The following is a 21,561-nucleotide window of genomic DNA, read 5'->3' on the forward strand; positions in this document are numbered from 1 at the left end:
AACGAAAGCCGTTACACAGTGTCTGTTGGAAAGCAGACTGAACCAGGGTTTCCTCTAGGATTTTGCCTGTGCTTAGCTCTATTTCGTTTTTTTAAATTTAAAACAATACTCCCAGTCCTTGCCGATGACAAGCATATCCATAACATAACTTTAGTGCCTTATTGCAAACAGGATGCATGTTTTGGAATATTTTTATTCTGTACAGGCTTCCCTTTCACTCTGTCATTTAGGTTAGTATTGTTGATCCATCCTCAGTTTTCATCCTCAGTTTTCAATCATGACTCTTTTTAAAGTCACGATTGGCCTCATGGCGAAATCCCTGAGCGGTTTCCTTCCTCTCTGGCAACTGAGTTAGGAAGGGCGCCTGTATCTTTGTAGTGACTGAGTGTATTGATTCACCATCCAAAGTGTAATTAATAACTTCACCATGTTCAAAAGGATATTCAATGTCTGCTTTGTTTTATTCTTACCCATCTACCAATACGTGCCCTTCTTTGCGAGGCATTGGACAACTTCCCTGGTCTTTGTGGTTGAATCTGTGTTTGAAATTCACTGGTCGACTGAGGGACCTTACAGATAATTAATTGTATGTGTAGGGTACAGAGATGAGGTAGTCATTCAAAAATTCTGTTAAACACTTTTAATGCACTCAGAGGGAGTCCATGCAACTTGTTATGTGAGTTGCTAAGCTCCTGAACTTATTTACGCTTGCCAAAACAAACATTTCTAAAAACATAATTCAACTTTGACATTATGGGGTATTGTTTGTAGGCCAGTGACACAAAATCCAAATGTAATCCATTTTCAATTCAGGCTGTAACACAAAATGTGGAAAAGTCCAGTGCTGTGAACTCTCTGAAGGAACTGTATGTGCAGGATTATCACAAAAAAACACATTGCCAAATTGTATTTATTTACTTACAAGCCCTTAACCAACAATGCAGTTTTGAGAAAAATGTTAAGAAAGTATTAAAAAGTACTAAAATATACTGAAGTAACAAATAAAGGGTTAAGGTAAGGGTCATGGGAAGGTAAAAGGGTTAGGGTTAGGGGAAGTAGTTGAAAAGTTGCTAAAATGCTGAAGTTGTCCTTGATGAGATTTGCTAGACGTTGGGTTGCTAGATGTTTACGTTATATGGCTACCCATCAACCCCGACCAACCACCCTACTTTCATATTTACCTTAAGTAACCATCTGTCTTATGTAATCCTACGAAATGTAACATATCATACCATATCAATGGAGTATCTCAGATTTACATACAGAGCAATATTAAATGCTCTGAGACCAGGATAGGATAAAGGGCGGGTGGGCGGCAGGCAGGTTGAATACAGAGAAAAACATTACCTTAAATCCAGAAATGTATAATTCTTGTGCAATGTATAGGCTACATTGAGGTTTTTCTTTCATTATTTTAGGCAATCTGGTATTAGTGTATAAGCCTAAACTTTAGGGCCTAACTGTATGCATGCCGAATAACCTACACGCCAATCACCAAATTATTTTGGGAACAGGCAGAAAAAGTTAACATCGATCCACAGAGGCAAAAAGGACAATGTCGGAGTTAAATACAATAAGAGAAAACCTGCGAAATGGAGATTTGAAAATAAAGAGAAGGGAGGGCCATAAAAGTAATGTTTGGAAGAGATTTGGTGAAGTGGTAAAAGAGGATGATGGCAGTGCCAGCTATGTTATTTGTGATGATTGTGAGGGCTATACAAATCAACAAGATGGGGACTTCCAATAGTCCTATAGCACGTCAAGGAAACTGTACAGTAGCTTACTGTTCAAATGGGTTAAATGGAAACTGAAATCTGGACACTGACTGTAGGTCTATAACCTCTCACATACATAGCCTCCTTCGCATAGAGTTGATCAGGCTGTTGATAGTGGCCTGTGGAATGTTGTCCCACTCCTCTTCAATGGCTGTGCGAAGTTGCTGGATATTTGTGGGAACTGGAACACGCTGTTGTACACGTTGATCCAGAGCATCCCAAACATGCTCTATGTCTCTATGCTCTATGTCATCTTCCAGGGATTGTGTACAGATCCTTGCGACATGGGGCTGTGCATTATCGTGCTGAAACATGAGGTGATGACGGCGGATAAATGGCACGACAACGGGCCTCATGGTATTTCTGTGCATTCAGCTCTGGTGGACATTCCTGCAGTCAGCATGCCAATTGAACGCTCCCTTAACTTGAGACATCTGTGGCATTGTGTTGTGTGACAAAACTGCACATTTTAGAGTGTCCTTTTATTGCCATCAATAAAATGCAGCTGTGATCTTTTTCCACTAATTGGTCTTTTGACCAATCAGATCAGCTCTTTTGCAAATAATTGGAGAAAATATAAGAATTGGTCTGCCTGTGTGAACACAGATTTTTACCATCTGTCTCGGGTTGCATCTTTAATAAGCAACCCATATTTACCCCTTTTTATACAGTTACTGTTATGTATAAAAAAATATATTAAAAAAGGAGTACACTCTTTTACCAGATGGTCCTGCTGGAAAATGTGTGATCAAAGACTAACCTACCCTTTAAAGCTCTGCGAGTCTTTTCACATTTTGTTGGTAATTTGCAGGGGGTAATAAATAGTTCCATAATCTCAGCTGAGATAGTGTACTGTCATTGAGCAACATTGAATAGTAATGGGGGAAATATTCCTTGGGGGAACAGCGGCTGAGCAAAATGGAGCAATGTTGGATTGATGAGAGACGTGACGCAAGTGAAAGTGGCCCGGGAAACGAATAAGTGGCAATTGCATTTGCAGATACACGCCTCAGAGCGACTGAGATGTCATTGTGGGCGCACTGAGTTCACATTAAGTCTCAATCTCAGCCATTCTTATTTTATATTATCTTCATCTCTCGAAGACTCTCAGGACATGTTGTGCCACATCATTTTTCATCAGCTCTGTTCCTTTCTTGCTATGACATTGAGCTGTGCTTACTTTCTGGCTTTGAAAATCAAGTTATGTTCAGCTTCCTGTATTGTTGGAACATTGAGCTTTGTTCAATTTCCTGTCTTGTGACATTGAGCTGTGTTCAGTTCATGGCTTTGTACGACTGTAAGATCAAGCTAAATTCAGTTTCTGGCTTTAAAGATCGAGCTGTGTTCAGTTTCCTGCCTTCTTGTGGGATTGACCTGTTAACCAGTTCCTGCTTGTTGTGACATTGTTCTGTTCATGGTTTGGTAGGGTCCAGCTGTGTTGAGCAGTCACGGTGACCTTCCTCTGTTCTATCCAGCTAAAATTGCAGGTGCAATTTCTAGGAGCACAGAGGCACTTAGCCCCTTAAAGCTCAGAAGACACTTATTCCTTGTTCTCTCAGCTGGAGGTGCTGGATTTCTATTTCTAGACCTCTTAACACCTCAGGTTCCCTGTTTCTCAGAGAACTGAACTGGCTCTGTAAAACCATGTGTCGTGTCTTTGCTATCGTTAAATTGAAGACTTACTAGTTTTTATCATAGATTCCTATAATTAGGGATTACGCGATCACTTGAGTAATAACGTAACTAATTAACTATGAATTCGAGGGCACCAGGGAAAGTTATTAGATTACAAAGTTATCATTTCCCAATATAACCTTTCAGATATTTCATATCTGATCAATGGTCTTCTAATTAATGATTGATTTACTCTACCTTACGTCAGTCTCATTCCAAACGTCGTAAATCGCTGATCTGCACGAACCCAGTCTTCACTATGAGTCATCCATACATCAATTGTCTTAAATCATTTATTTATTACTAACTAATTAATTCACAGAAATGCATAAACAAACAAACTTAAAATAGTTACATGAAATGGGAGAAAATATGCCCTAGTGGGCTAAACCGGCATGGCGGCTGTTAGACAAAGGGAAAGTTGCGTTCGACTAAGAATTCACTACAGAGTCCATAATTATAACAATTGACATGCTAATCCTTACACATGAACGCTCACTCATTCGGGAACAATTGCAATCAATATATATATAGTTACGTTCAGTGTGTGTGTCCTTGGTCGTTGGAGAGAAGTTCGTTTTGGTTGTGGATTGTTCAGAGTGTCATTCGTAATAGAATGGATGTTTCGGCGGTTGTCTTTCTTCGCGTTCAATGATACCGAATTCCTAGCTGCAGACTAGAAGTCAATATCAAAGACTTGTTATGATTCGTATAAGAGTTTTAACCACGTGGGATGGTTAAAAGATTCAGCAGTCTGGTCTCAAACCTTTGTCCTCTCGTGATAGAGAGAAACATGGTCTAATGGTAATTTCCTAAAAGTTGGCTTTTATTCAGATAGCAGAGAGGGGTGGTCCCATGGTCTCTGACCCAACTGGCTCAGGGGCGGTCCTTGGATTTAGTTCAAATACAACCAAATAGTTCAAATAGTTCAAATACAAATACAATTGTATTTTCCTTCATTAAACTGTTCAAAATCATATTACACAATTATACCAACAGTATCATACTCACTCATTCATTTTATACAACAAACAGATGTTAACCTCATATCTGAGGTTATTATATAAACAGCGGTATGGTAATGTGGTCAACCCGTCTCTCCTGAGTTTCCCACATGGGGACAAATGGACCGGTTCATAGCTGGACCTTCACCGATCATTCCTACTTGTGCAGGAATATGAAATATGTTCGTACCTCAAGTTCTGTGAGGTGGAAGAGAATTCCTTTGTCCTGAAAGTTTACCCTCTGTCTTAATACTGTTTGTGGTGGGGAGATTCTCAGGAATTTACGACATCTCTCTGTGATCACAGCATGGGTTGAAGGAGTGGAGGCAGGGAGAGGGGGATGGGGTTTGCTATACCCACGCAGGCAACGTCATGACACATGCTTACATAGTACCTTCTAGTGTATAGACAAAATCCTTCTTTACAGAAGGGGATCCAAAGGGTATCAAAAGCCTTGTGAAAGAGGAGAACAAACACAAGTCAACATTTACTGAGGGATTGTCTCTTGTTGCTGTTAACTTAAAATGAAAAGTGGTGCTTAGATCTTTATTTTAGATTTGAGGTGGCAGGTAGCCTAGTGGTTAGAGCGTTGGACCAGTAACTGAAAGATTGCTAGACCAAACCCCCGAGCTGACAAGGTAAAAAAAAGTCTGTTGTTCTGCCCCTAACACTGTTCCTAGGGCGTCATTGTAAATAATAATTTGTTCTTAACTGACTTGCCTAGGTAAATAAAATAGTGTGGTAAGGAAGCTGTATGGAACATTAACAAAGACAGGCAGATTATGAGTATAGAAGTGTATGGGTCACTTATCCAACAAGGAAGGGAACTGACATTTGTGACCCGATTCAGGAAACTAGACATATGTTGCAAGTCAAGACTTCACAGGAGAGCCGTTTGAACGTTAAAATATTTTTTTATCAAAATGAGTTTTTTGGCAGAAATGCCTTCTCGAACATGTGAACGTTTATGTGCGTTAATAACAAACTTGTATGCAATCTGTAAATACGAATACAATTGTTAATTACGAGCCTTGTTGGTTAAGCCACAGAAAAAGTGAGCAACCATCCCAATAGCAATGATTGGCTGAGATAAGGAGTGGGCTGGACATGCCGAGAGAGGAGTTCGGATTGGTCTGCCATGTTGAGGTCGTCCTGTCTATTTGAGCTCGTCAGTCTGTGTTGGTAATCCTGTCGTCCTGTCTATTTGAGCTCGTCAGTCTGTGTTGGTAATCCTGTCGTCCTGTCTATTTGAGCTCGTCAGTCTGTGTTGGTAATCCTGTCGTCCTGTCTATTTGAGCTCGTCAGTCTGTGTTGGTAATCCTGTCGTCCTGTCTATTTGAGCTCGTCAGTCTGTGTTGGTAATCCTGTCGTCCTGTCTATTTGAGCTCGTCAGTCTGTGTTGGTAATCCTGTCGTCCTGTCTATTTGAGCTCGTCAGTCTGTGTTGGTAATCCTGTCGTCCTGTCTATTTGAGCTCGTCAGTCTGTGTTGGTAATCCTGTCGTCCTGTCTATTTGAGCTCGTCAGTCTGTGTTGGTAATCCTGTCGTCCTGTCTATTTAAGCTCGTCAGTCTGCGTTGGTAATCCTGTCGTCCTGTCTATTTGAGCTCGTTAGTCTGTGTTGGTAATCCTGTCGTCCTGTCTATTTGAGCTCGTCAGTCTGTGTTGGTAATCCTGTCGTCCTGTCTATTTGAGCTCGTCAGTCTGTGTTGGTAATCCTGTCGTCCTGTCTATTTGAGCTCGTCAGTCTGTGTTGGTAATCCTGTCGTTCTGTCTATTTGAGCTCGTCAGTCTGTGTTGGTAATCCTGTCGTCCTGTCTATTTGAGCTCGTCAGTCTGTGTTGGTAATCCTGTCGTCCTGTCTATTTGAGCGCGTCAGTCTGTGTTGGTAATCCTGTCGTCCTGTCTATTTGAGCTCGTCAGTCTGTGTTGGTAATCCTGTCGAACGTGGATTTATTTTAAAATGTATTGTGTAGTGGAGCTGCATAAGTGTTGCTCTTAATTTTCTGGAGGATCAAGTTTTGAAATCAGTGGAATTAGAGTATGATAGATAAAGAGATGGAGAAAACACCTGTCTCCGGATTACATCTTCAAACTAAGGTCAACCGTGGTATGGCATTCCTGACAGGGAGACTCGTCCATGATGCATGTTGATGTATGCAGGTAAAATAGTCTAGCGTTAGCTAGCTACATTTTCATATATTACATGTTTCTAATTTTGACAGAAAGGGGTTTCATTTCAAGCTAAAGTGTTCTGTTAGCTAGGTAACATTAGCTGGCTGGCTCCCTAGCTGACGTTATTATTTGTTTCCCAGTGCCGTTTGCTTTTCTAGTTAGAGTCTAATGTTAGCTAGCTAATGAAAAGTTTCCACTTTATTCATTGTTGTTTAACTAGCTAACGTTAGCTGGCTGGCTCGTTAGCTTATGTTACGTGTATGTGATCTTAAACATTGTTTACCTAGCTAGGTTCATTGTTTAACGGTAACTAACTCACTTTTGTACATCGCGCTGGTCCGTACAACTGACCTTATTTTAGGGCCCAAAAAACGTAATACTTCCAGATCAACTGTAATATCAATACCATTGTAAAGAACAATTTCTCCCCTTTCCATCAAAATCAACGACGAGACCTTCATGATGCCCGTCTCTGCATGATTGAAGAAGGCAATTAGCTCCGTCGGGTCTTTAAAAAAATGGTGGGTGGGGAAGCGAAACCTACTGCGTGATAGTGAAAGGGGGAGATATGTAAGTGTGAGGAAACAGCTTTTTTCACCCGATCTATCCAACGCATCACCTCTAAAATGTAAATAAAACACTATAAAGAGTTTAGATAATGTGTCATTACATACCTATTTGAAGGTTTGTGTTGAATTTTAAATACGTTTTTTAGGGCGGCGATAAAATTATCTTCAGAAGTAAACAGCAGCTGTCGCGGCTTTTGAGAGTCCTGATGGCTTGCAGTGATGATGCAAAAAATGTATGTATTCAGTTGTACAATTGACTAGGTATTCCCCTTACCCTGCCCCCTTTCTTGTTTTTAATATAGAGAAGTGCTACCCCTGGTGGAAAGAGGTTGTACGGTACAACATTTGTTGCAAATGCGTGCCATACGTTACATCGTGACACGTACCGCGTCAGAGGGGTCAGTTTTTTCATATTTTCTCGAATACTATTAGTCCATTACCATGTCAATCAACGCTGAATTGAAACTTAGCTCACACCCCGGATTTTGATGGAACACAGTCGCTACAGCTCCATTTAGTTTTCATTGCAGCCTGGTTTGAATGCTGCGGTTGCGCAAATTTGTACGGAATGGGGTTAGTCACTGTTACCTAGCTAGCTATATGTCTTAAGCTAAAGTGTACTGTTAGCCAGCTAGCTAATGTTTGCTGGCTGGCTCCCTAGCGGACGATATTATTAGTTTCCCAGAGCTGTTTGCCTTTCTAGTTAGAGCCTAATGTTAGGCAGTGTTGGCACTTTGTTCATTGTTGATTAACAAGCTGACGTTAGCTGACTGGCTTGTTAGCTAACATTACGTGACGTGTGTACAACACTCGTTGAATATGGCCGGTGTCAGTAAACGTCTGCAAAAAAGCGTAATGAAATTGTTGCCAGCGGGGCTGTTTTCATGTTATTCAGAGGTAAACAAATCATCAGCCAGAGCGTCAAGTGTGCGCTCCGAGAGCGAAACGAGGTGGGTGGGGCTAAGGTTTAACAGGGTGTGAACGATGCTGAATGGGTGTAGACAAAGAAGAGCTCTTCACTAGATACCAAATCATTCAAAGGCGATTTTCTCAAAATTGAGTTAACAAGTTGATCAACTTTCAAAGCAGAATTACTTTCCCATTGATCCTCAAATGCACTGTCTCTACTTTTATCCAATGTAAAAAACACCACTTCACATTTTGCTACATAAGACCGAATCCAGTTGGTGAGTCACATTTTGAGGTGACAAAGCTACGAGAATGTTTCTACACAAGAAACAGCATGAAGGCTCTCTTGGAGAGACAAGACAGTAGCTCTCTCTTTGAACACAGTTATTCTTAGGGCAGCATTGTTTTTGATTGCTGTCTAACTCAGATAAACCCTGCAGATAGTTCTGGGACATGGCATGGATTAATGGAGCATTATAGGGGGATCTGAGTCTGTATACCTGTTGATGGAATTTATAGGTTTAAATGAATGACTAGAATATTCCACCCTGAAGCCATATAATTGTATGAAATTGATTAATAGTCAGTAAAATTATAATAAATGATGTATGTAGTTTTAGTCATGATGTGTGTAGTTTTAGTCAGAATTTGGGTAAAACAATATAAACTGTACAATATGTCTCTAAAGTGTCTGAAACACAGACTGTCTGAGCAAGATTCGGTGCCGACCTTGGCTGGGGGCCACTGAGAGTACTTCCCAGGGTCTCCCTATCTTGAGGGAGGACGGGGAGTGATTCTCACGGACTCCCCTAATCGTTGTCGGCTGGGTAGCAGGACAGTGTGTGCGTAGGATACCTACTGTTTGTGTGCAAATGTATGTGCGTATGAATTCTGTTTGTGTGCAAGAGTATGTGTGTAAGGAGCTAGTATAAAATGAATGGTTTTGTACAACTAACCAGCGCTCTCGTGAATAAACCTTATTGACTATCTTAGCTGGGCCTCCGTCTGTTTCATTTCAATCAGTATCTTACAAATCCTGATTTGCAGGCTGAGTAGTTTAATTGAATTGGTTTATGAACATCGAGAACATAATTCTCATGACAATACCTGAAGACAGTGGGCCATGTGGTGTGTTTGAAATTATAGGTACTATATCAAGGTACAATGGCAGAGTTTAAAGAGTGGGAACTTCCAATCTTTTGTATTTTTGAGGAGAATGTTTGGCCAAAGTAGAAAAAATGGGATTTGGTCTCATGAAGATATGCACTGAAAAGTGGTGGTGTTACCCAGTAGAATCATTTCAGGCCACACAGGCAGTTATTTCTTCCAATATCAGTCATCCCATGGGGTATTCTGGGATCTGTGTGTTTGCATACAATATCAGTCAAAAGTTTGGACACACCTACTCATTCAATGGTTTTTCTTTATTTTTACTATTTTCTACATTGTAGAATAATAGTGAAGACATCCGCACTATGAAATAACACATATGGAATCATGTAGTAATCAAAAAAGTACTAAACAAATCAAAATATAGTTTGTATTTTCTTCAAAGTAGCCACCATTTGCCTTGATGGCAGCTTTGCACATACTTAGCATTCTCTCAACCAGCTTCATGAGGTAGTCACCTGGAATGCATTTCAATTAACAGGTGTGCCTTGTTAAAAGGGAAATTGTGGAATTTATTTCCTTATTAATGCGTTTGAGCCAATCAGTTTTGTTGTGACAAGGTAGGGGTGGTATACTTAAGATAGCCCTATTTCGTAAATACCAAGTCCATATTATGGAAAGAACAGCTCAACTAAGCAAAGACAAACAAATACTCAGATGAAACATATTGTGCTATTTGTGCCAAAGTTGAACAAGGACTCTCTTCCTCACCAGTGTCATGATCAAAGATATGATCAAGAGTCTCACATACAGTATATCGTTTGGTCATTGTGCTGCCACAGAATGAGTTGTGAGCAAGGCCTCAAAAAAGCATTTTAAACCAGAGCTGGGAGAAAAGTTCTATATATTATTGAAACAATGTGGCGATTGTTTGTGAGAATGCCAACAGGTGTGGTTCCCGTGAGGGAAAGATTCTATTGGGGAAAGGTTCCCGTGGGGGTTGCCAATGGAGCCAAAAAGGGGAGTGAGGTGTTTGTGTGTGTGTGCTCAAACACACATGCATGTGGGGGTCTGGGAGAGGAAGTGTGTCCATCTGATGAATGGACATGTGCCTGAACTCAATTTTATACATTAATTGTAGTCTCACCCATTCATTTCTAATGACCGGTCATTTTTTACCGGGAACACCACATATGTGGCGCAGCAGTAAGACGGCGCAGCAGTAAGACGTGTTTGACGTGTTTGTTTTCGTCCCATGTAAATTTGGTCTTTTTCTGTTTTTTTTTGTATACGTGTCAATCTCTTTTTTCCATTTTCAAAATAAATATACATTCCTGCAACCCGCCTCACCCAATGTGGTACGGATCAGTTTTTTTTAGACCTTATAACTGGAACCTCCATCAGAAGCTAGCCAGCTAATTAGCTACTAGTGATTTAGTCATTGTTAGCCTCTGCTAGCAGTCTTTACCTTTAGCTCGGACTCCTGCTGCTTTAGCCTGGATAGTCCGGATAATACCTGCCAGTCTACACAGTGTGTTTCAAGTCCTGAGCATATCGGACTGCTTTTTTCCACTACATCACCGGATTTCTGCCGCAAGCTCTGGACCATTACACCGGATCTTCGCAGCTAGCTATTTGCTACCGAGGAGCTATGGTGGCTAACGCCCTTGTCCAGAAGCATGCACCAGTTATCCCTGAGCTAGGCCCATCTCCCAGCTAGCACACAAAGTACACCAACTACATCACTTCTCTTGCCAATTTGCCTGGACCCTTTGTCGACACGGAGCCTCGCCAATCCATCACGACTGGTCTGCTGATGTAACTTGGCCAATGTGCTCTCAACCGGCCTCTGCGTCGTGGATGTTTGGTGTTGATCCATCTGCTAGCCCCGGCCTGCTAGTTCCCTGAACGCCGTGTCTCCCGCTCGCTCGACTACCGAACTGTTCCCTGTTTCATCTAGTGCTGCTCATTGGACCCTATGATCACTCGGCTACACAGCCGATACCTGCTGGACTGTCCATTAACACGAACTGGAACCCCCAACAGAAGCTAGCCAGCTAACTAGCTACTAGCTAGTAGTCAGTTAGCCACTGCTAGTGGTCATCAGCTAACCTTAACCCAGTCAACTCCTGCCAGTCTGCACAGCGCGATTCAACCCAGAGCATACCGGACTCCTTTTTCTCCATCAAATCTCGATATCTCCGGATTCCTACCGCAAGCTCTGAACCTTTTCATCTGGATCAGTGCAGCTAGGTAGCTGCTATCCGAGTGACTACTCCTGGCTAATGTCTCTGTCTCGAAGCAAGCACCAGTTAGCCGGGAACTAGCCTCATGCTAGGCCCATCTCCCGGCTAGCTGAAGAGGTCCTTCAGCCACCCCTTGGGCTACAATACCTATTTTGCCAATTGGCCTGGAATCCTTTTTCTGCCGAAACGGAGCACCGCCGATCCATCACGTCTGGTCTACCGACGTAATCCGTCCAAGGGGGTTTCAACAGGCTCCTCCGTCGCGACGTCCCCTGAAGGCCCATCCGCTAGCCTGCTAGCCGTGGCCTGCTAGCTGTCTAGAACATATCGGACTGTTAGCTGAAGAGGTCCCACAGCCGATTTCTTGGGCTACAATACCTATTTTGGCAATTGGCCTGGACCCTTTTACTGCCTACACGGAGCCCTGCCGATCCATCACGACTGGTCTGCCGACGTAACCGTCCGAAGGGGCTACAACAGAGTCTTCCGTTGCAACGTTCCCCTAAGGCCCTTCTGCTATCCCCGGCCCGCTAGCTGTCTGAATCGCCGTGTCTCCAGCTCGCCTAGCTACTCACTGGTCCCTATGATCACTCGGCTATGTTTGCCTCTCCCTAATGTCAATAGGCCTTGTCCATTGCTGTTTTGGTTAGTGATTGTCTTATTTCACTGTAGAGCCTCCAGCCCTGCTCAATATGCCTTAGCTAGCCCTTTTGTTCCAACTCCCACACATGCGGTGACCTCACCTGGTTTAAATGGTGTCTCTAGAGACAAAACCTCTCTCATCTTCACTCAGTGCCTAGGTTTACCTCCAATGTATTCACATCCAACCATACCCTTGTTTGTACATAATGCCTTTAATCTATTCTTCCGCGCCCAGAAACCTGCTCCTTTAACTCTCTGTTCCCGAACGCACTAGACGACCAGTTCTTATAGCCTTTAGCTGTACCCTTATCCTACTCCTCCTCTGTTCCTCTGGTGATGTAGAGGTTAATCCAGGCCCTGCAGCGCCTAGCTCCACTCCCATTTCACAGGCGCTCTCATTTGTTGACTTCTGTAACCGTAAAAGCCTTGGTTTCATGCATGTTAACATTAGAAGACTTCACTGCTTTAGCACACTCTGCCAACACGGATATCCTAGTCGTGTATGAATCCTAGCTTGGGAAGGCCACCAAAAATCCTGAAATTTCCATCCCTAACTATAACATTTTCCGACAAGATAGAACTGCCAAAGGGGGTGAAATTGTAATCTACTGCAGAGATAGCCTGCAGAGTTCTGTCATACTATCCAGGTCTGTGCCCAAACAATTCGAGCTTCTACTTCTAAAAATCCACCTTTCCAGAAACAAGTCTCTCACCGTTGTCGCTTGTTATAGACCACCTTCAGCCCCGAGCTGATGCTCTGGACACCATATGTGAATTTATTTCCCCCCATCTATCTTCAGAGCTTGTACTGTTAGGTGACCTAAACTGGGACATGCTTAACACCCCGGGTGTCCTATAATCTAAGCTAGATGCCCTCAATCTCACACAAATTATCAATGAACCTACCAGGTACGACCCCAAATCCGTAAACATGGGCACCGTCATAGATATCATCCTGACCAACCTGCCCTCTAAATACACCTCGACTGTCTTCAACCATGATCTCAGCAATCACTGCCTCATTATCTGCGTCCTTAATGGGTCTGCGGTCGAACGACCACCCCTCATCACTGTCAAATGCTCCCTAAAACAATTCAGCGAGCAGGCCTTTCTAATCAACCTGGCCCGGGTATCCTGGAAGGATATTGACCTCATTCCGTCAGTGGAGGATGCCTGGTTAAAAATGTAGAACCAGGAACAGATATAGCCCCTGGTTCACTCCAGACCTGACTGCCCTTGACCAGCACAAAAACATCCTGTGGTGTACAGAATTAGCATCGAATAGCCCCCGCGATATGCAACTTTTCAGGGAAAAAGTTCCCCCATTTCTCCATCACCCAAATCCAGATAGCTGATGTTCTGAAAGAGTTGCAAAATCTGGACCCCTACAAATCAGCTGAGCCAGACAATCTGGACCCTTTCTTCCTAAAATTATCCGCCGCAATTGTTGCAGCCCCTATTACTAGCCTGTTCATTACTAGCCTGCTGTGTCTGCCTCATCTTCTGGGTTCTGCCGACTATTAGTGGCTCAGTTTGCTAAGTGACTGTTTCTCACACCGGGGACCCGACTTCGTAACTGGGTCCTGACAGATTCCATATGTGTTATTTCATAGTTTTGATGTCTTCACTATTATTCTACAATGTAGAAAATAGTTTTAAAAAATTATAATTGAATGAGCATGTCAAATCAAATGTTATTTGTCACATGCGCTGAATACAACAGTGAAATGCTTACTTAAAAGCCCTTAACCAACAATGCAGTTTTAAGAAAATACCCCCCCCCCCCCAAAAAGTAAGAGATAAGAATAACAAATAATAAAAGAGAAGCCGTAAGTAACAATAGCGGGGCTATATACAGGGGGAACCGGTACAGAGTCAATGTGCGGGGACACCGGTGTCGAGGTAATTGACGTAATATGTACATGTAGGTAGAGTTATTAAAGTGACTATGCATAGATAATAACAGAGTAGCATCAGCATAGAAGAGGGGGTGCAATGCTAATAGTCTTGAGTAGCCATTTGATTAGCTGTTCAGTAGTCTTATGGCTTGGGGGGGAGAAGCTGTTTAGAAGCCTTTTGGACCTAGACTTGGTCCTCCTGTACCACTTGGCGCTCCTCTACCGCTTGCCGTGCGGTAGCAGAGAGAACAGTCTATGACTAGGGTGGCTGGAGTCTTGGACAATTTTTAGGGCCTTCCTCTGACACCGCCTGGTGTAGAGGTCCTGGATGGCAGGCAGCTTAGCCCCAGTGATGTACTGGGCCGTACACAGTACCCTCTGTGGTGCCTTGCGGTCGGAGGCCGAGCAGTTGCCACACCAGATAGTGAGGAAACATGTCAGGATGCTCTCGGTGGTGCAGCTGTAAAACCATTTGAGGATCTGAGGACCCATGTCAAATCTTTTCAGTCTCCTGAGGGGGAATAGGTTTTGTCGTGCCCTCTTCACGACTGTCTTGGTGTGCTTGGACCATGTTAGTTTGTTGGTGATGTGGACGCCAAGGAACTTGAAGCTCTCAACCTGCCTCACTACAGCCACGTCGATGAGAATTGGGGCGTGCTCGGTCCTCCTTTTCCTTTAGTCCACGATCATCTCCTGAGTCTTGATCACGTTGAGGGAGAGGTTGTTATCCTTGCACCACACGGTCAGGTCTCTGACCTCCTCCCTTATAGGCTGTCTCATTGTTGTCGGTGATCAGGCCTACCGCTGTTGTGTCATCAGCAAACTTAATGATGGTGTGGGAGTCGTGCCCGGCCATGCAGTCATGAGTGAACAGGGAGAACAGGAGGGGACTGAGCACGCACCCCTGAGGGGCCCTGTGTTGAGGATCAGCGTGGCAGAGGTGTTGCTACCTACCTAACACCTGGGGGCGTCCCGTCAGGAAGTCCAGGATCCAATTGCAGAGGGAGGTGTTTAGTCCCAGTCCCTTAGCTTAGTGATGAGGTTTGATGGCACTGTGGTGTTGAATGCTGAGCTGTAGTCAATGAATAGCATTCTCACATAGGTGTTCCTTTTGTCCAGGTGGGAAAGGGCAGTGTGGAGTGCAATAGAGATTGCATCATCTGTGGATCTGTTTGGAAAGGTATGCAAATTTGAGTGGGTCTAGGGTTTCTGGGATAATGGTGTTGAGGTGAGCCATGACCAGCCTTTCAAAGCACTTCATGGCTATAGACGTGAGTGCTACAGGTCAGTAGTCATTTAGGCAGGTTACCTTAGTGTTCTTGGGCACAGGGACTATGGTGGTCTGCTTGAAACATGTTGAAATTACAGACTCAATCAGGGAGAGGTTGAAAATGTCAGTGAAGACACTTGCCAGTTGGTCAGCGCATGCTCTGCGTACACGTCCTGGTAATTGTGAATGTTGGCCTTGTGAATGTTGACCTGTTTAAAGGTCTTACTCACATTGGCTACGGAGAGCGTGATCACAGTCGTCCAGAACAGCTGATGCTCTCATGCATGTTTCAGTGTTACTTGCCTCGAAGTGAGCATAGAAGTTATTTAGCTTGTCTGGTAGGCTCATGTCACTGGGCAGCTTTCGGCTGTGGTTCCCTTTGTAGTCTGTAATAGTTTGCAAGCCCTGCCACACCCGACGAGTGTCGGGGGTGTAGTACTATTCGATCTTAGTCCTGTATTGAGACTTTGTCTGTTTGATGATTCGTCGGGGGGCATAACGGGATTTCTTATAAGCTTCCGGGTTAGAGTCACGCTCCTTGAAAGCGGCAGCTCTACCCTTTAGCTCAGTGCGAATGTCGACGACGTCCTCGATGCACTTATTGATAAAGGTAGTGATTCATGTGGTGTACTCCTCAAAGCCATTGGAAGAATTCCGGAACATATTCCAGTCTGTGCTAGCAAAACAGTCCTGTAGTTTAGCATCTGCTTCATCTGATCACATTTTTAAAGACCGAGTCACTGGTGCTTCCTGCTTTAGGTGTGTCCCAACGTTTGACTGGTACTGTATGTAAGTGATTGTGTGTAATTACTGTGCTAATATTTGTGTGTTTGTGTGTTTGTTTGTTTTATTCCTGCCTATCTGAATAATTAGAATGCAAATCCTGGATCCTATTTTTGTCCCTCTCATGATACAGTAAATAATTACTTTGGATTGCGTAGATTGCATTTTAGATTTACATTTAGTTACATTTAATAGCTTTTTAAACACCTGCTTTGATCTGATCTGAGAAGAACAGGATGGCCGTTCATTTCAGGAGCACAAAAACGTACAAGGTCATTAGTCTCCATCTGTTAGCACACTCCCACTTTCACTTACAGTATAATAACTTTTGAAAACAATTTGGAGTAGGAGAAGAAAATCAATACAGTACGCTAGGGAACTACCTTTTAGAATATAAAACGGACTCACATCCAAGGACGAACAGCTCTTAGATAAATAATACATTTTATAGTCTCTCTCTGTACGGTTACAGATACCCCCCCCCCCCCCCCCAAAAAAAATGTTCCACAACATTTACAGAACAGTTGTGAAAAACCACTTGCAGGAGATAGTGTACAACTCCTCTAGTAGGCTTTGTCACAGGCTTTCACTTCACTTTTAGTGAAGAAAGCCTGTGGACGTTCTTGTCAGAAATACGCTAAAGAGGGTGGAGGGTATCCACCTCCTTTGTCCCTGCAAACAACTGGAGCCATTTTGTGTTGCTAATTGTATTCTTGCATATGTGTACTTGCTTACGGTATAAATTAAACTTTAAAATCAACGCTCCGAAGCAAGCATGTCCCAGATTTATATACTGTAGGTAACAGTAGCTACAAAGCCATGACCCTCCATGGGAAATCCTGTGATCCAAGGTAATTTAAGCTGGGATGATTCCATCACATCCTGAATGTACGGGTTCCTGCCACTGGCAAGCCTCATCTGTCTGACACAATGGCCTGTTCATGTATAGCAAAGCCCCCACCACCTTACCCCCAATATAGGAGAAAAGCAATTTCTTAGAATGGGATAGGGTCAGTCTGACAGCTAAGCCACAGCTTTAGCTATGTGGTCAATGATGTCATTGGTGATCTCTTATTGTTAACCCAAAAATATGCCACTGGAATGCATGATTTGAAAGGCATCATTTCAATGTGCCACACATGAAACCATGGAGGGGAAGTGTCCCAGAGTCCTGTGGGTCGCCATTGAAACAGAGGTTGACGCAGAAGAGTTAACAGGCCAAATATAATTGACAAACTGCTTCACCAGCAGTATTATCAGACCATTCCCCCTACCTGTTGTTGTTCCAGCTATCCTTTCATCTACCTTCTTAATCATCTTGCCTCTAGCGAGCTCTTCAACTGTCGTACTCTTCAGATCTTTCCAATGTAACCTATTTGACACTTTATATATCTATATTTTTTCTCTCTCTACCTCCTCCTGCTATTCTGTGTGCTTCTCTCCCTCTTGCGTTCTCCCACTATCTTGTCGATGTTGTGCCTAAATAATATTCATCAAATGTCTCCTCTTTCTCAGTAAATATCCATCCTCCCTCATTGTAGAATCCCTGATGCTAATTATCACTTTGATGAACAGTTTACCTGCCGTCTACTCTCTTTAGGATTATGGACATTAGTAATAGGTTCAGACCAATGTCGCTAGTTCAATGTCAGGCCATTAGAATTGACATGTTCACACCTCCTTCCCTATTACCATGACAATAAATCCCCAGTCTTTTAATGAGAAATAATAGTACAGTAGCAAGGCTATGTTGATATTCCATGCCACTCTTCTCTTCTTCTGTTCTTTTAAATTCTTCTTAGAGTTGCTATGGAAAGTTGAACTTTTACTAATAGGCTGAACAGCTAAAAGAAAGTTTAAACCAAAAAAAGAACAGCATGCTTATTTAAAGCAAGTCTGTTTAGTTGGTGATCAATACCCAATCCTCGATTGTTTCAACCAGGGTGTAGGGTAGCATCACAACTAGAAAAATATTGTGCAAAAATAGCTGTGCTTTGTTATGACATGTCTCATAGTCTCTGACAGCTTGAAAAGGGGCTTTCGGGTTCACTGACTGGAGAATTCAAATATCACAAATGTTGTTGGCTGGACTTTCTCTCTGCCGATATATTAATGCCTGCTGTTTGCTGGTGACAGACACTAAACCCATCTGCAGATAATTGGATCCACACATAGCCGAATAATTCTGTCTGAGTGACATTCTACATCATCCGCAAATTGGCAGCGTAGCATTGATTACATTGCATTACTTACACCAAGAGGAGTAGGGGAGACTGGTAAATTGTAAATGGGGGCTTTTGTAACACCTTGAATTACTCCAAACAGAAACAAGCTAGAGTGATGAAACTCACTCAGTACATGCCCATTTAGATTATCTCCATGCTTGAAATATTATATTATTTCAGCAAAATCTACTTTCAGCAAAATATATCACTATTTGATTATTTTATTGGCAATGTTTGTTTTTTAGGGGTGAAAGTAGTTTTTGCACCGGCTGTATATTTTTTTATACTGTCCTGAGCATTAATGTCCAAGAATTCAAACTAGCATAATTTTCATCACTATGTTGGCTAAACATTGACATGATTGACATGTCACTATTATTGTCTCTTACTAGGCACATGAGGTTTTTCTATTCAAAATGCGTTGAGAGGAACTAAATGGCCATGCACAAACAGGGGTGTTACTGTAAATATTGGTTACATACATAAAAATACTAATCTTTCTTGCAAAATCATTATATATATCTATATTATAATGTTTTTTTAAGTTAAGTGAGTTTCTGGTTTATAATTTTTTTGGTGTTACATTTGACCCCAGCTACTGGTGCAATTGCCCCTGGCATGGGGGCAAATGTAACATCCAGACTTTTTGGATTAAAATGAATAGTGTGATCTGCCCGTCTTATGTACAGACCTACAAATGGCATGAATGATAAGGAGAGATGTAAGTTTCTTATATCAAAGAAATGACTGAACTAGTTCAAGTGGTCTCTGAGCAATAGAGTAAAATAAATTACAATTGCCCCCAGTCTCCCATACCCATGATGGCTGACTCACGACATCAGATACACTCTGTGGCTAGCAATTCGATGCAGAATATAGATTAAAATCAACAGTGTTTGTATCCAGGAAATCATGTCCAATATAATTTGACAATCACGACTCAAGTCAATCAGTTTCCCATTTGTAGCGAGATAGGAATAGGAATATGAAGTATGGATAGCAATACATAATGAGATATATTTCTGCAGTGTGTGTGTGTGTGTGTGTGTGTGTGTGTGTGTGTGTGTGTGTGTGTGTGTGTGTGTGTGTGTGTGTGTGTGTGTGTGTGTGTGTGTGTGTGTGTGTGTGTGTGTGTGTGTGTGTGTGTGTGTGTGTGTGTGTGTGTGTGTGTGTGTGTGGCTGTGATCAAGCAGAACTAAGGTACTGTAGTTTTACATTATTCAGCTTTCACTGCTTTGTTTAGGACATTCTACTTGATTGAGTGCTTGCTTCAAGGACAAATCATATTTATATCATATTACACACAATGAGAGTGACTGATATTGCTTTGAGCTGAATTTACTCAAGCAATTTGAGGACAGTTGGAAAAAAATATCTAACAAACATTAGAGGAAGATAAATTCTAAAACCTGCCTGACCTAACATTCAGTCACTTAACTTTAATGATTGTGGGTGAAAATTGACATACTGTGCCATTGATTCAAGAATAATCTGATTGAATTAAAGTTGTTTTTGAAGCTGGGTAGAAAGCAAAAGAATCCCACCTCTAAGTTGCCATCATTGATCAAACCGTTATTGAAGCATGCTTTAGTCAGGCAGTCTGAGATGACATTTCCTTTTCCCCAGAGATGCCTCAAGCTGCCCAGCAATGAAAAAGAGGGAGACATTCTTGCTTGTCTACAACAAAGTTGATAAATACATACATTCATTGAGGAGAAAGCTCAAACATCAGAGATTTTACAACGATTATTTACAAAGGGTTACAGTGGACAGCTTGTTTCAAGGCTTGACACAGGTCACTACAGTCCTGTTCATATACGTAAAAAATCCATGAATACTTAAAAATGTGTTTTCTTGAGGTAATCACAGATCATAAGTGACTAGATCGGTTGCCACAAGGTTGCCAACCAATTGCTTTCCCTAATCAAACCAATTTAGACATGAATACTTCAAGGGAGGGGAAGAGGAAAAGATGCATTTTCTCATTATTAGGACCCTGGCTTCCACAAATTAAGAGATCCGAATCTGTAGGAGAACTTACAATGAAGGCAGAGTAATTTCTTATGACAGATAGTTCACATAAATGCTAACGTCTGTCGCCATTTATGACTGAATCTGAGATATGGGGAAGGACCAGGTGGGAGAAGAATACATGTGAGACACCAGCTATTCAGACGGATCATTGTGAGATGATCAGCCCGGTGCCTCATCAAGTACTGTAGCTCTGGTAAGAACTTGTTTACGGCTTCACCTGACAGCCTGTCCAATGCATTTTTTTTGTGTGTTTTATTAAGATCTACATTAGCTCCTGCCTTGGCAAAAGCTACTCTTCCTGGGGTCTAATACTGTCAAAAGCTATGGAGGTGTTTTTGACAATGCCTTTGGTGTGAATTTTGGCATTTGAGGTGGCCATTAAACACCTTTGCTTCATCTCAGGTGCAGCGAGCTACAGACATGTCCGGTTGAATAGCTATGATTCTGGCACGTATTAACTTTGGTATCAAATACAAATGACATGTACAATTTCTACAGAAAAGATTTATCAACAGCAGTCCTGTGGTTTGTCAATGTCTATGAACAGTGTAGTCAATGGCCATGACTATAATTTTGTTATTCTCCCTCCATATTGCATCTTCAGCTTTGTTGAAAAAAGGTGTCATAAAGTGTCTGCACTGTTTCTTTCCTACACCCTTCTGCTTTCCTACGCTGTGGTACTCCTACACTGTGGTACTCCTACGCTGTGGTACGTATACTACTCTGTGACAGGAAGGTTCAGAGACAGTCTCGACTTTACTGCACTTCACAGGATCATATCCCTAACTCAGACAAGTGTTGCACTCAGCTGTCTGTGACCGAGCTGTGCATCACTGTGACCCCATGGTGACAACCTTGTGCTACAGTGTCCATTTCACCACATTCCTCCTAAAATGAGCACTGTACATAAAATTGGCGTCCTGGAAAAAACCTTGTATTTACATTTTTGTCAAGTTAGATTTCCCCCCCATAAATTGCAAGTAGTCTTTCCCCTGAATGTTGCATGACTCTAAGTTACTCAAAACAACTATTTTCTTGACTATGGCATGGACTATGGAGACTCCATAGTCTCCAAATCGCCAACTCCAAATCCTCTTTGCCAAAGCCAGGCAGAGAAGAGGGATGGCAGTGCCAATGAGGAGTGAACTAGCAAACAGAGAAAGATGATAAACTCATGCTATGTAGGATGACTGATGGAAAATGGCAAAACAAATGTAGCTAGGAGGCTGAAAGAAACAACGTTAGGAAT

The sequence above is a fragment of the Salvelinus alpinus genome, chromosome 26 (genome assembly GCF_045679555.1).
Source record: "Salvelinus alpinus chromosome 26, SLU_Salpinus.1, whole genome shotgun sequence".
Lineage (NCBI taxonomy): Eukaryota > Metazoa > Chordata > Actinopteri > Salmoniformes > Salmonidae > Salvelinus > Salvelinus alpinus.